This window comes from Zootoca vivipara, chromosome Z2 (genome assembly GCF_965207765.1).
Source record: "Zootoca vivipara chromosome Z2, rZooViv2.hap1.1, whole genome shotgun sequence".
In the NCBI taxonomy this organism is placed as follows: domain Eukaryota; kingdom Metazoa; phylum Chordata; class Lepidosauria; order Squamata; family Lacertidae; genus Zootoca; species Zootoca vivipara.
The window spans coordinates 38130773-38143073 of NC_142585.1; the positions used below are offsets into that span (position 1 = coordinate 38130773).

Genomic DNA, 12301 nt, shown 5'->3' on the forward strand with positions numbered 1-12301 from the left:
TTTTTAAACTGGTGGCTTTTGAATTTTAAATACCACTAAGGCCTGATTACTGATTCTATTGTGGATCTTTAAGCCTCCGATTTCTGTGTCATTTTTGCATGTTGATACATCTTTCGTTTGCTTATGTGTGCCTTGTAAGCTTCTAGATCTGCAGATGCTCGGTTTGACTATAGAAAAATGCTACCTGTAGTATGTTCTCTGCTATGGTGATTCTGCTCATCTTTTGCTCATGCAGGCATGTTTTGGATAATGCAGCAGGAAGCATATGTACAATAGATTAAGAATAGCACTGAACCCTACTGCACAATTGAAGGAAAGGATTAAACTAATATGCATCAGCAAGCTTTTTAAAAAATATAATAAAATATTGGACAACACCGACAGCTTTTAAATTGGGAAGGGCTATGAATACACAGAAATCAAGTTTCAGACTCCAGTGCTATTCTCAGTGAGATGGGATCCCTGCTGAAATTCTAGCAAACATTAAATTGAAGTCAAGCGATGTGGTGTAACATTTTACCTAGAATGGCACATTCCCCACATTGCTAACAAACTTGCAATTAATAACATGCCTACTTTTTTCTTGTGTTTTATTTTTAAAAAACACTTCATTTGGAAACTAATAACATGCCTTCTTAGTGGTAAAAACAAGATAAATTTTTAATCTGTGGCAAATGCTTGTCTGTGGTTGAAATGTTTATTGAACTGTGATGCCAGTTGTAGGGAATATACAGCTGTATCTCTTAGAATCTCTCTCTCAAAGGGATTGAAGCACAAGCGTTTTACATGTACCTAACCTGTTCTCAGTGCTGCTAGTCCATAGTGCATGTGATGATGCTGTAGGGGAACCCCTGTAACGGTTCACAAAGCCACTGTTACATTTATTACATAACCACGTCTTTGGTGCCAGTCTATCTATGTTACGACTTGAGATTTTTACAACATTCCTGATCTGACCAGTGTGATGTGATGCTTTTGTTTTCTGATGCTGAGAAGATCAGGGGTCATTCTTGTTTACAAGGTTCTAAATGGCTCTCCCCCCCCCCTTTGCCAAGAGTTAACACACTGTTACACACCATCAGTGTGGAAACCCAATCTTTCTTTCCCTCTCCCTTTTCTTGTACAAAGCTTGTGTGTCTAATGCATCTGAATTACCAAGCCATAAACTCAACCATGGATGTTTTCCTTTCTCATCCCATCTGACATTTCTTTGTTGCCTGATATTTATAATCTGCGCTGTGGTTTGTACAGATGTGTTTTCCCAAGGGTTCAATGAAAGCTATCTCAGCAAGATAGTAACAGCTGGGCATGTGGCAACCTTTTGTAAATTTGGCGCATCTGCCACTCCCTTCTGTTTACTGCTTTTGGGAAGACAATTCCACTAAATAAAATTTTCAATCTAACACTGTGACTCTACAGACCTAACATAGCATCAAGGGAACAAAATACTGTAAAAAATGCTTTTTATGTTGTGTTTAAGTAACAAGGATATGACATTTCTGGGGTTTTGCTGTCAGTGTATTTAAGGCTTTCACGTTGGTTAATGTTTGCTTGAAATGTGAGTACACTCATCGGTTGTGAATTATTGTACATGAATTTTGTATCTGAGACCCACTCAAATTATATGTACTACCAATATACAATAAACATATTTGCTTAAAAGTGTGCCTTTCAGCCTTCAGGAATAGGTGGGCTACACATTTAAATGAATGAAACTCAAGCATTACTGTTTATCATTATAATTCTCAACCACATTGATGAATAATGTTATTTTCAATCATCTTTCAGAGCAGGAAGGCCCTTTTACACAGCCACTCTTTCCTGTTTTCAGTTTTCATGAAAATCTCATATTTTCTTTCTTTAAAGTTAGAATGTAATAAGAGCCCTGCTGAATCAAACTCAAAGCCCACATATAGTCTACAGCAGTGATTCTCAACCAGTGTGCCTCCAGATGTTTTGGGACTACAACTCCCATCATCCCTAGCTAGCAAGACCAGTGGTCAGGAATGATGGGAGTTGTAGTCCCAAAACATCTGGAGGCACACTGGTTGAGAAACACTGGTCTACAGTACTAGCATTCTCAGTGGCTAACAAGATTCCTATGGAACATCCATAAACAGGACATATGAACTGAAACTCTTTCCTCCTGTTCCCCAGAAACTGGTTTTGGGGGGCTACTACCAATATTTAGTAATTCTGGCTATTGGAAAATCAAGGCAGTTAATTTTTGTGAAAATTGTTTTTTTAAAGCCTTGGATTAGAGACCGAAGAACCCACCTGCATTAGCAGGTACTGTACACTGTGCCGTTTTTTCCTTCCTGTGTTGTAATACACTGGTCAACGACAGCAGATACAGTATCTTAAATTTGGTTCTAGAAATGAAAATAGCTTGGAAATTTCTACCGAGAAGTGGGCTAAACATGAAACTATATCAGGGAAGCAATCAAAAAGGTTTTTGGGGGGTGGGGTGGGGAATCAACAACTCCCCACCCACGACCAGCAGAAATGTTTTTTTCTTCTTGCGTGGCCGTCTTGGGACCAGAATCAGTCCGTTCTCTCTCCAGGCACAGTTTTGGGATGGGTTCACATCACAGCCTTGACTATCGGCCCTGCCGGCTGGGGCTGATGGGCGTTGGAACTGAGCAACATTTGGAGGGCCCAATGTTTCTGCCACCCCGGGGTAGACAACAGTCGGCAACTCACGTGCCCCAGTTTCCCAGGACATCGCGAATTCACAGATCCGGAAATGTCCCGCTTTCGTTTAGCTGGCGAGGAGACGGAGAGCCGCCGCCACTTTCCAAAGTGCGCGGGCAAATGCCGTTGCCCCGCCCTGCCTAGCGCATCGGAAGGGTTCCGATGCTGCAGCTTCCGTGAGCGGGGTGGGTGGGGGAAACCTTTCAGCAAAGGGGGCCGGGCTCGAAGCTGCGCTCTTGGCCAGCGATGAGCAGCGCCCCGTTGCGGGCGGAGTCCGGCGCGCTCAGCTCCATGCCGTTCATGTGTACCATCCTGCTGTGGGGAGGCGGGGAGCGGGAGGGTCTCGGAGGGGCTGCCTTGGCTGGGGGGCGGGCGACGAGGAAGGAGGGCGGCCGAGGCGGAGACTGCTGCACTGGAGCAGGGGAGGGAGATGGTGGTGCGGGGAGCAAGCGGGGCTGAAGTGCCACTGCATCCCGGCGGTGCGCCCTTGCCCGGCAGCAGGAAGGGAGGAAAGAGCCGAGCGGGGGGGGGGACTGCGTCCACGCCCCCTTCTTCACCTGCTGCTTCCCAGCGGCCAGATCTAGCCGTGGGATCCATCCAGCCGAGGGTGGCAAGCGGCTTTGCGTGGAAGCAACGCTTTGCAGGAGGGGCGTCTCCAAAGGAGGGGCCGATTGTGACATAATAAGGCACCATAATGATGCTACGTGGAAACAGGCTTCCAGCACAATGGCAGCGCTACCTAGCGGGGCTTTGAAGTGACAGTAAAACATCAAGATTCAGTACAGTACTGTCTCCCGAAGCAGACGGATTCCAACACCAACTTTTGGAATAATATTTAGCAGCTTTGCAGAGAGACTGGGTCTTAAAAAGGTTATGTATGTTAGAAAGGCAGTAATTCATCGATGATCAGAACCCTCAGAATTTGAGAGTGGGAAGTAAAAAAAATTATAATTTGGCATAATATTGGGATTAATTGATATGCATTTTTATAATTTGGAATAATTAATATGATATGATTGGATTGTAAGTGAAAAATTTTTAAAAAAATTATTTTAAATAAATAAATAAATAAAAAGGTTATGTATGGATTGGACCCTGGCTGGGACCTTCTGCCTGTGTAACTTCCCCTGAGCCCTTAGATGGCGGGACCTCTGCCCCAGCCCTTCTTGACAGGCGGGAGAGCTTGAAACTTGGGGGCTGATTTGGAAGGGATGTTAACTCATGAGAGAAAGAGAGAGAGTTACCCCTGTTACATCATATGTTAGACTTGGGGTGGGGAGGGAGGTGGTTTTCTTTTTTTGTACAGATCAGCACTTTTAAAAAAGTATTAACTGGATTACAATTTTTTTTAAAAGCTATTGAGTATGGCAAAGTGTAATACTGATTACATTTCTCTTTTATTTAATTAGTTGTACTGTATATTGTAAATAGACATAAAATAATCAAAACATTAATAAAATCAGCAGTTAAAATATACATATTTAAGAAACACATACAGTATTGAATACATTGAGGCTTGCATTGCAGGGGGCTGGACTAGATGGCACTCTGAGTCTCTTCCAACCAAAATGGAAAACTGTACAGGCTCCGTGTATTTGAATAAAGAGCAAAGCTTGATGGCGGAACACCTGCTTTGCATGCAGAAAGTCCCACGTTTGATCCATGGCACCGTATTGGTCTCCTTTTTGTGCTGCTTTAACATTTGCCACAAACACTTCCTATGCTGCTGTGTTCACATGCACTAAATATCTATGCTGGAGCCACCATCCCATTCATAAGATCAATGATCTATATCTTGCTTGAACTCCAAGGAGCTCAGGAGGGCATCTATAGCTTCCACCTGCCCTGTTATCCTTCCAACAATTCTGTGAAGGAGGTTCGTCTGAGAGTGGGTTAGTGACCCAAGATCTCTTAGTGACCACTACTGTATGGCTGAGTGGGGATTTGGTTTCTGGTCTCCCTGCTTGCTGCAGAACTGTAGCTTTTGTGCATTTCAGGGGGTTGGACTAGATGACCCCTAGGGCCCCTTCCAACCATTGCATAAACTCTGGTGTCTTTAATTAACCCCCTTTGAGGTTGCAGATGTTTGTGTTAGTCTTTTGAAGTGCTAACACAAGGCTTTGACCACGAGGGTGCTGCAACAGACTCGAGCCAGTTAGACTGATAGGGAGTGGCTAGTCCAAGGTTACCCAGTGCGTCTCATGGCTGAGCAGGAAATTGAGTCCTGCTCTCCCAGGTCCAAGCCCAGCACTCTAAACCACATGGACTCCTGGAATCTTGGCATGGTGGCCGTGTGTTCCATGTCACCAAGCAACGGAGGCTGTGACTGTTTGAACTGAGGTTCTGGCATCCTCAGCATGGAGAGGTTGGCAGAGGTTTGCTGTAGTGACTCTTGCTTATTTGGATCAGAATTTGGCGTCTGAAAGACGACTGGAGGTAGGTGAAAGTTGGCATTTCCAGGGGGCTTAGCTTTAGGACGTAGAATAATGGTATCAAAGGTCAAAGGAAACTTTTTGGGCGAATATTTTAGAAGGGAAGAATGAATGCTGTAACGGAAAAATTAGTCATCTACGGTATATTGTAGTTGGTTGAATTTTATTTTAAATAGCATTCTATATGCTGTTTGGCATTAAAGAAATATTATGCAAATATGGGAAAAGGTTAATTGATATTTCTACATAATGGATACTAACTTTGTACTGTTGTTTGAAAGGGAAAGGGAAAAACATTTCGTATAAGCCTCTCTGAGAGCCTTTTTGGCTGAAAAGAAGAGTACAAATGCAATGAAAGAATGAATGAGTTCTTCCTGTGGGCATCGCTGACCTTCATCTTTGTTTCAGGTCACCTTCCTTCCTGCGGAGCAGCTCTTGGAGGCCAAGTGCTTCCTAGCCAGTGACCTTGCTGTTGAGAGCACCTTTGAGCCTTTGGACATCTCCCACTTCCTGTAAGAGTTCAGTGTCAAAGCAGTGAGGTAGGATGCTGCCAGGGTAGGAGAGAAGAATCTCCGCCTTGAAGTAGGGGAGTCCACCTCATGCCATTGGGTGGCCATGACATGTTTGTTAAGAGGGGCCTCACAATGTCAGAACAAGAATCTCAGCCAAGGGTCCTGAGACAGCCCCACTTCCTGATACCATCTGAGTGACCCTCTCCTTCATCTCTGACAGGTGGAGGTGCTGCTGGAGGCCTTCCATAAGATCACGCTGAGGTCTACAACGGAGGGCAGAGAAGTGGCCGTCTTAGCTTATCATCACCTGGAGAAAGTGATTGAATACCTCCTCCAATTTCCTTTCATATACGGGGCGCTCAAGCTTCTACCAGCCAAAGAGAGATGTTGGGAATCTGCAGGGCTTGCTCAGAAAGTAACTCTCTCCCCAAGGAGGGAGGCCAGGCAGCTGGAGAACTTGGTCCCCACAGTGTCAGCAGCCAGTCTCCAAATCTCTTCCTCCCTCTGGATTCCCAGCTGATTTGCAGCCTCATGGTAACAGACAGAGGATCTGGAGGGCTTGCGTTGTGGTACCATAGCCAAGATTAGGTCCTTTTAACAGGAAGAGCAACACAGCGGAAGCCGAGAAGGCAGGGGCAGCAAGGGGTGAAATTGGTGCAGGTTTCCCCTCTCTTTTTGCCATCTGCAGAGATGCAGCAGCACAGAGGGGCTGATCCAGATCACTGAGGGATCCTTCTGGAGTGCAGGAGACCAGGAAAGACCAAGCCATTTCCTCTCTCTGTGGCATGGCAGCAAGCAGTAGAGTTCCTGATGGAGCCCGACCACCTGTGGAGGGGTCAGGTTTTGAGGCAAAGCGCCTTTCTGGCCCCCACACCACTGCCCAGAGAACCAAATGGTCCCCTCCGTGCAATAATGTGCCACCCCTGAGCCAAATGATCTAACTGTTGCTGTGCCTGCAAGAGAATATGGCAGGAGGTTTTGGCTTATATGTGCCAAATAAGGAACTCCATCTGATGGCAGAGCAATTGCATCAGAGCCCCTTAGAAGAGTTTGCCACTGCTGTGGTAAGGACGAATCCCCTGCTTTCTGGCTTCCCCCCAGGGTAAATATCAAGGGGTTCCTGTGTTCTGCAGAAAAGCAGGGAAAGTGACTTGCACCTCTCTCTCTTCCAGCAACACCTGACCAGTCAGTTGCACGCCATCCTCAGGATGGATGAATACAAGGTACCTGTGCTTTCTACAGCTGCTGATAGCTGTCAACTTCCTGCATGCCCAGGAATTCCTCAAGTGAATAGTGCATTGCAAAGGGACAAATGGAGTCATTTTTCCTTCGGCCTCTGGGGTTTCCCGGTCCAGCTTGGTTTTTCAAGGGAGACTATCCTTCAGATGGCTACTAGGGAGAAAAGATGAGGAAGGAATTCGATTCTGTTTGCATGTCAAGGCAGATCTGCATAATTCATAGTTTCTGGAAATATCAACTTCTGGGGGAGCCTTGTAAATGTGGTTTTCCAGTTTGGTTCTTGGTGTTTTGGCCATTGTTGGACACAATGGTGTCTGGCAGGTCGTGTGTGGTGAAGACCCACCACAGGGCCCGGGTGACAACCCTGGAGGTCATTGTTGAGACTGGCATCACCTTGAACCACTTTGAGAAAGAGTCCACAATGATCAGGAACGTCTGACCTTGGAATGAGCCAGCAAAATCAATGTGGAGACTTGACCACGGTGTGGGTGTCATTTCCCACTGTTGACTCGGCGCCTTGGGCATGGCCGATCAGGACTCTTGGCAGGTCTGGCAATCCTGGACCCACTCTTCTACTGCTGCATCAATGCCTGACCACCAGACGTAGCTCCTGGCCAAAGCTTTCATACAGACAATGCCTGGATGACTCACATGGAAAGCCTCCAGCACTCTGGTCTGCAGCTTAGCAGGGATCATGACCCAGTTTCCCTTTTGGACTGACAGTTCATGTTGCTGGGGACGAATGGGGACAACTGCACCAAGGCAACTCGCTGGCCACCCCTTTCATACCCAGCTGAAGATGCGGGAGATGGTACAATCCTTTGCCAAGTGCGTGGCAACATCTGTGGCATGGAGCATTGGCTGGAGCAGAGTCTCCAGTAGCATCACACCATGGGCTTGGGATGGGACGGTGTCAGTGTCTGCCAATGACAGGCGGCTTAGGGCATCTGTGTGGCCCAGTTTCCTACCAGGATGGTGGTGCAGCACGTAGTCATATGCGTTGAGAAAGATGGACCACCTTAGCATCCTGGATCTGGGCCGTCTGCTGATCAGGAGTGAAAAGGCCCAGCAAAGGTTTTTAGTCAGTCACGATCGTGAAGTGGCGGCCGTAGATGTAGTCATGGAACTTCTTCACTCCTGCCATTATAGCCAGGGCCTCCTTGTCAATCTGGGCATAATTGCGTTCCATAGATGACAAGGTCCTGGAGTAGAATGCAATAGGGGTCTTCTGCCCATCCAGCAACTGGTGGCTGAGGACCATGCCGATTCCATACGGGGAAGCATCAGGGGCAAACACAACGGGCTTGGTCTCATCAAAATGGTAAGGACGCTGTCAGATGAGAGCAGGTGTTTGACAGCATTGAAAGCAGCATCCTGAGCATGGCCCCAGTTCCAAGGGGCTTTCTTGTCCAATAGGCAGTGCAGGGCTCTGCTATTGCTGCCTTGTGGGGAAGAAAGGAGTGGTAGTAGTTTAGCAGGCCCAGGAAGGACTGCAGCTCTTGTTTCGGGGGGGGGGCAGCACTTTGGATGGCCTTGACCTTTGCCAGTGTGGGGTGGATGCCATCAGCATCAATCAGGAATCCAAGGAACTTGACTTTGGGCACCCCCAGCTGGCATTTTTCTTTCTTCACCTTAAGGCTGGCGTCTTGGAAACGGCGCAGGACTTCTCGAAGATGGGCCGCAAGTTCTGCCTTGGACTCCCCTGCGATGAGGACGGCATTAAAATAAGGAATGACGCCCAGGAGGTCTTTCAGGACATATTCCATGAGGTTTTGGAAGAGGTCTGGGGCCACACTGACACCAAACTGTAGTCTCTTGACGCGGAAAGCCCCGCGGTGGGTCACGATTGTCTGTGCCTCAGAGGTAGCCTCAACGACCAGGAGTCGTTGGTATGCCTGGGCCAAATCGAGCTTTGCAAAGACTTTTCCGCCGGCCAGCGATGCAAGGAGATGACACAACTGGAACAGGATACACATGGTGCTGCAGAGCCTTGCTGAGGGTGCACTTGTAATCAGCACAGATCCTCACATCCCCGTTTGCCTTAAGGGGAGTGACAATTGGGGTCTCCCATTGAACATGCAGGACTGGGTCAAGACCCCTTGTTCGATGAGGTGATCTAGCTCTGCATCGATCTTGGGTTTCAGGGCAAATGGCAGTCGCTGAAGTTCTGCCACAAAGCCACAACAAAGGCAGCAATGGATTCACCTGGTCTTATTTGTAGAAGGCATGCCGGCAGGCAATCTCTGATGACTGGAGAGCGAAGTGGGTCCTCAGATTCAGCGTTATTGCATCGAATGTTGTGTCACTCAGTTTGGCTGGGTCCACCGGAGCCTGGGCAATCTTGAACGTAGCAGGCCCACACACACTGAACAGTGTAGCCCGCTTCAGTTTGGAGTCAGTCACGTTATTGGTTGCAAGGAAGAACCCAAGCTGAGTGGCATCGGAGTCTCATTCCCCTGGAACCGTGGTGTCAAATTCCTTGATGTGGTCCTGGGTGGCCATGACATCTGCTCTGTGTGATCTGCCTTGTGGCTGCAGTCAGTTATTTCAGCTCAGCTGAGGCGACAGTTTTCCAGCAGTGGTTTCAGCTTGTGGAAGCTAGCCAGGGCTGCATACCTAGCCTTACATCCCACCTTTGTGACCAGTCAAGTGGCCTCCACTTTGTACTCCACCCGGCAGCTAAGCATCTGGTAAGGTCACTTTGTTTGCAGCTTTGCATAGGGTTATCCCATTTCATCTTCCCAACAATTCAGTAGATGTTAGTTATGTATGCCTAGCTGGGGCAGCCGGTGTCGCCAATGCCTGCCTGCCCAGGTTCCTGGTCCTTGCAGGACTCTCTGCAGTCCTCTTGAGTGGGGGGGAGCAGGCAACCCCCCAGCAGCAGTTTGGTTCCATTTCTCCGTTTTAAAAAGCCTCCTTGACCTCACTAATTCATTCACCAACAGCGGTGATCATTTCTGGGGCAACAAGAGGGTCCAACATTACTGATATTCAGTACCCTTCTAACAGAACCTCCTTTCTGTCTTTCCTGCATGAAACGATGAATCCATGCTGGAATATGGTGGCCTATTGACTGGAGCCTGGGAGGAGGCCTCTGGAAACAAGAAGACCCACACAAGAATGTCATCTGCCGGGAAAGGAGGCTCAGCAAAGACGCCGTCCACACCCTTATGGTGACTTTGGGGATTTTTCCAGAGTATTTAAAGAGTTATTACAGCAGGGTGAAAACGCAAGCAAGACTTGAAATATGAGCAACAGCTTCCTCAACCGTGTTCTACAGAAGAACTTATATAGTTTAGGGACCTTTTTAATGTCTTACATTTGAATGTTTTTTTTTAATCTTTTGTTGGACGCTGCCCAGAGTGGCTGGGGAAACCCAGCCAGCTGGGAGGGGTATAAATAAATTATTGTGGTGGTGGTGGTGGTGGTGGTGTTTGGGCAAGACTGAAAAATGTCCTAGAAAGAAAGTCCTTATGATCCCCCATTGTAGCAAGGCCAGTCAAGAAATGAAATGTGAACAAGAACTGGGGCACATATAAGGAACTCCTTGATCTTAGAGAAGGTACTATCAGGCTTAAAAAAGAGAGGAGGTTAAAATTGAATAGTATGGGTGAAATATGCTGCATTCAAGGGTAAATAACACTTTATCAATTTATGTAAGAATGTAAGAGAGTATATTATATTTCATTTTTAAATATTGTTTTCTTTCTTTTTTATATGCATCATTGTTCTCCCCCCCCTCACTCCCACCTTTTCCCTTGGTATCACTTTATTTCTTTATAATTGGAATTCGTTCATCAATTTTTTTATTAAAAAAAGAGTAAATATATAAACCATGGAAGGGGAGGATGGGAAGCAAATGCATAAAGTAACTTACAGTTTATGTTACCATTTGTTAATTTTTTTTGTAAAAAATAATAATCAATAAATAAGATTTTTTTAAAAAATAAATACTGTAAAAGAAAAATAGATGCTTGGTTGAGAACTCTTCCTTGAGACTCCTCCCCAGCACATTGACTCTAACCTAGTCCTGGGGATTTGCCAAATGTTTCTTCCTCTTAGCATGTTTCTCCCTTTCGTCCTGAGTTTGAGCATCTTCAAAGTCTATGGCACCTTTGGTAAAGGCTGTTCTCCAATTGGAGCACTCGCAGGCCAGTGTTTCTCACTTGTTGGTGTTTATAAGACTTTTTTTTAGATTTGCCTTGAGAGAGTCTTTAAACCTATTTTGTTGACCACCAGTATTACACTTTCCATTTTAAAGTTCGGAATAGAATAGTTGCTTTGGAAGACAATAATCAGGCATCCACACAACATGACTATTCCAACGAAGTTGATGCTGAAGAATCATTGCTTCGGCACTGGTGATCTTTGTTTCATCAATTCGCCTGTCTTCCCAAGTGAGATGTAAAATTTTTCAGAGACACCGTTGATGGAATCTTTCAAGGAGTTGGAGATGGCATTTATAAGTGGTCCATGTTTCACAAGCATACAGTAAGGTTGGTAGTACAACAGCTTTATAAACAAGCATTTTTGTCTCCCTGCAAATGTCCCGGTCCTCAAACTCTCTGCACTTCAATCAAGAGAAGTTGGAAGCTTTCCAAGTTGGTGGCCATCACTGCCTCCTGTGGCAGTGAGTTCCACAGTTTTAACTATGTGCTGCATGAAGAAGAGTTCTGGTGTTACGAGAGAAATGTTTTGTTATTTATTTTATTTTATTTTATTTATATTCCACTGTATCCCCGGAGATTTCAGGGCAGCTCACAGAATAAAACTAGAACACAAAATCACAAAATATATAATTATCCATCTGCAAGGATCTTCTGATGAGCAATTGTAACAAGTACTGTATAGCTATGGATCTTTGCCAAGGGTTTCGTTAGAAACACCCCTTCGTTTTTTTTTTTTTAAAGCAGGCAAATTGACTCTGCCACTGAATAGAAGATTAATATGTAAGGCAAAACATCCCATGAACCAGCACAAAAGAGGCAGTTTTATTGATTTTAGAAATATTGGAGGTGGTGGTGGGAGAGGGGAGGGAGACATGAGACTTTTGCAACTGCTGATCTATAAGAAGCAGCTCAGCCAGCAAAAGGAGCTGGAAATCAAGTTGATGAGTGCCTGAGATCCTGATGAGGTTGCTAAAACCCAGCTCTGGAGCTTGGATTTTTGCAGCTGAGCAGCTGAAAGCAGATGCATAAAGCATCAGATTATAAAACACATCCTGTTCATCTGAAATGTGGACAATTAAGAGCACCTTTGACTGAAGAAAATATCCTTTATAAAAAATACATATATTTAGTCTCACTAAAGAGGACATCTCTATTTTCATTGGAGAAATGTTGGAGGGTATGCAATAAATTAGATGGGCATCTGACTTGGTATAAGGCAGCCTACTGTGTCACTGGAAGGACAGATCGTGCTCAC

The 12301-nt window shown here is 45.8% G+C and overlaps 1 long non-coding RNA gene across 2 annotated transcripts; it reads left to right on the plus strand.

Moving 5' to 3' along the window:
* The first annotated feature begins 4066 nt into the window (after window positions 1-4066).
* On the plus strand, window positions 4067-10846 carry LOC132591507 (uncharacterized). Of its 2 annotated transcripts, XR_009557008.2 has the most exons (3): window positions 4072-5130; window positions 5535-5665; window positions 5859-10846. It is a non-coding gene; the product is annotated as an uncharacterized LOC132591507 (long non-coding RNA). The 2 variants fall into 2 exon arrangements; XR_015948701.1 differs by having other exon boundaries at window positions 4067-5130; window positions 5535-10846.
* The last annotated feature ends 1455 nt before the right edge of the window (window positions 10847-12301 follow it).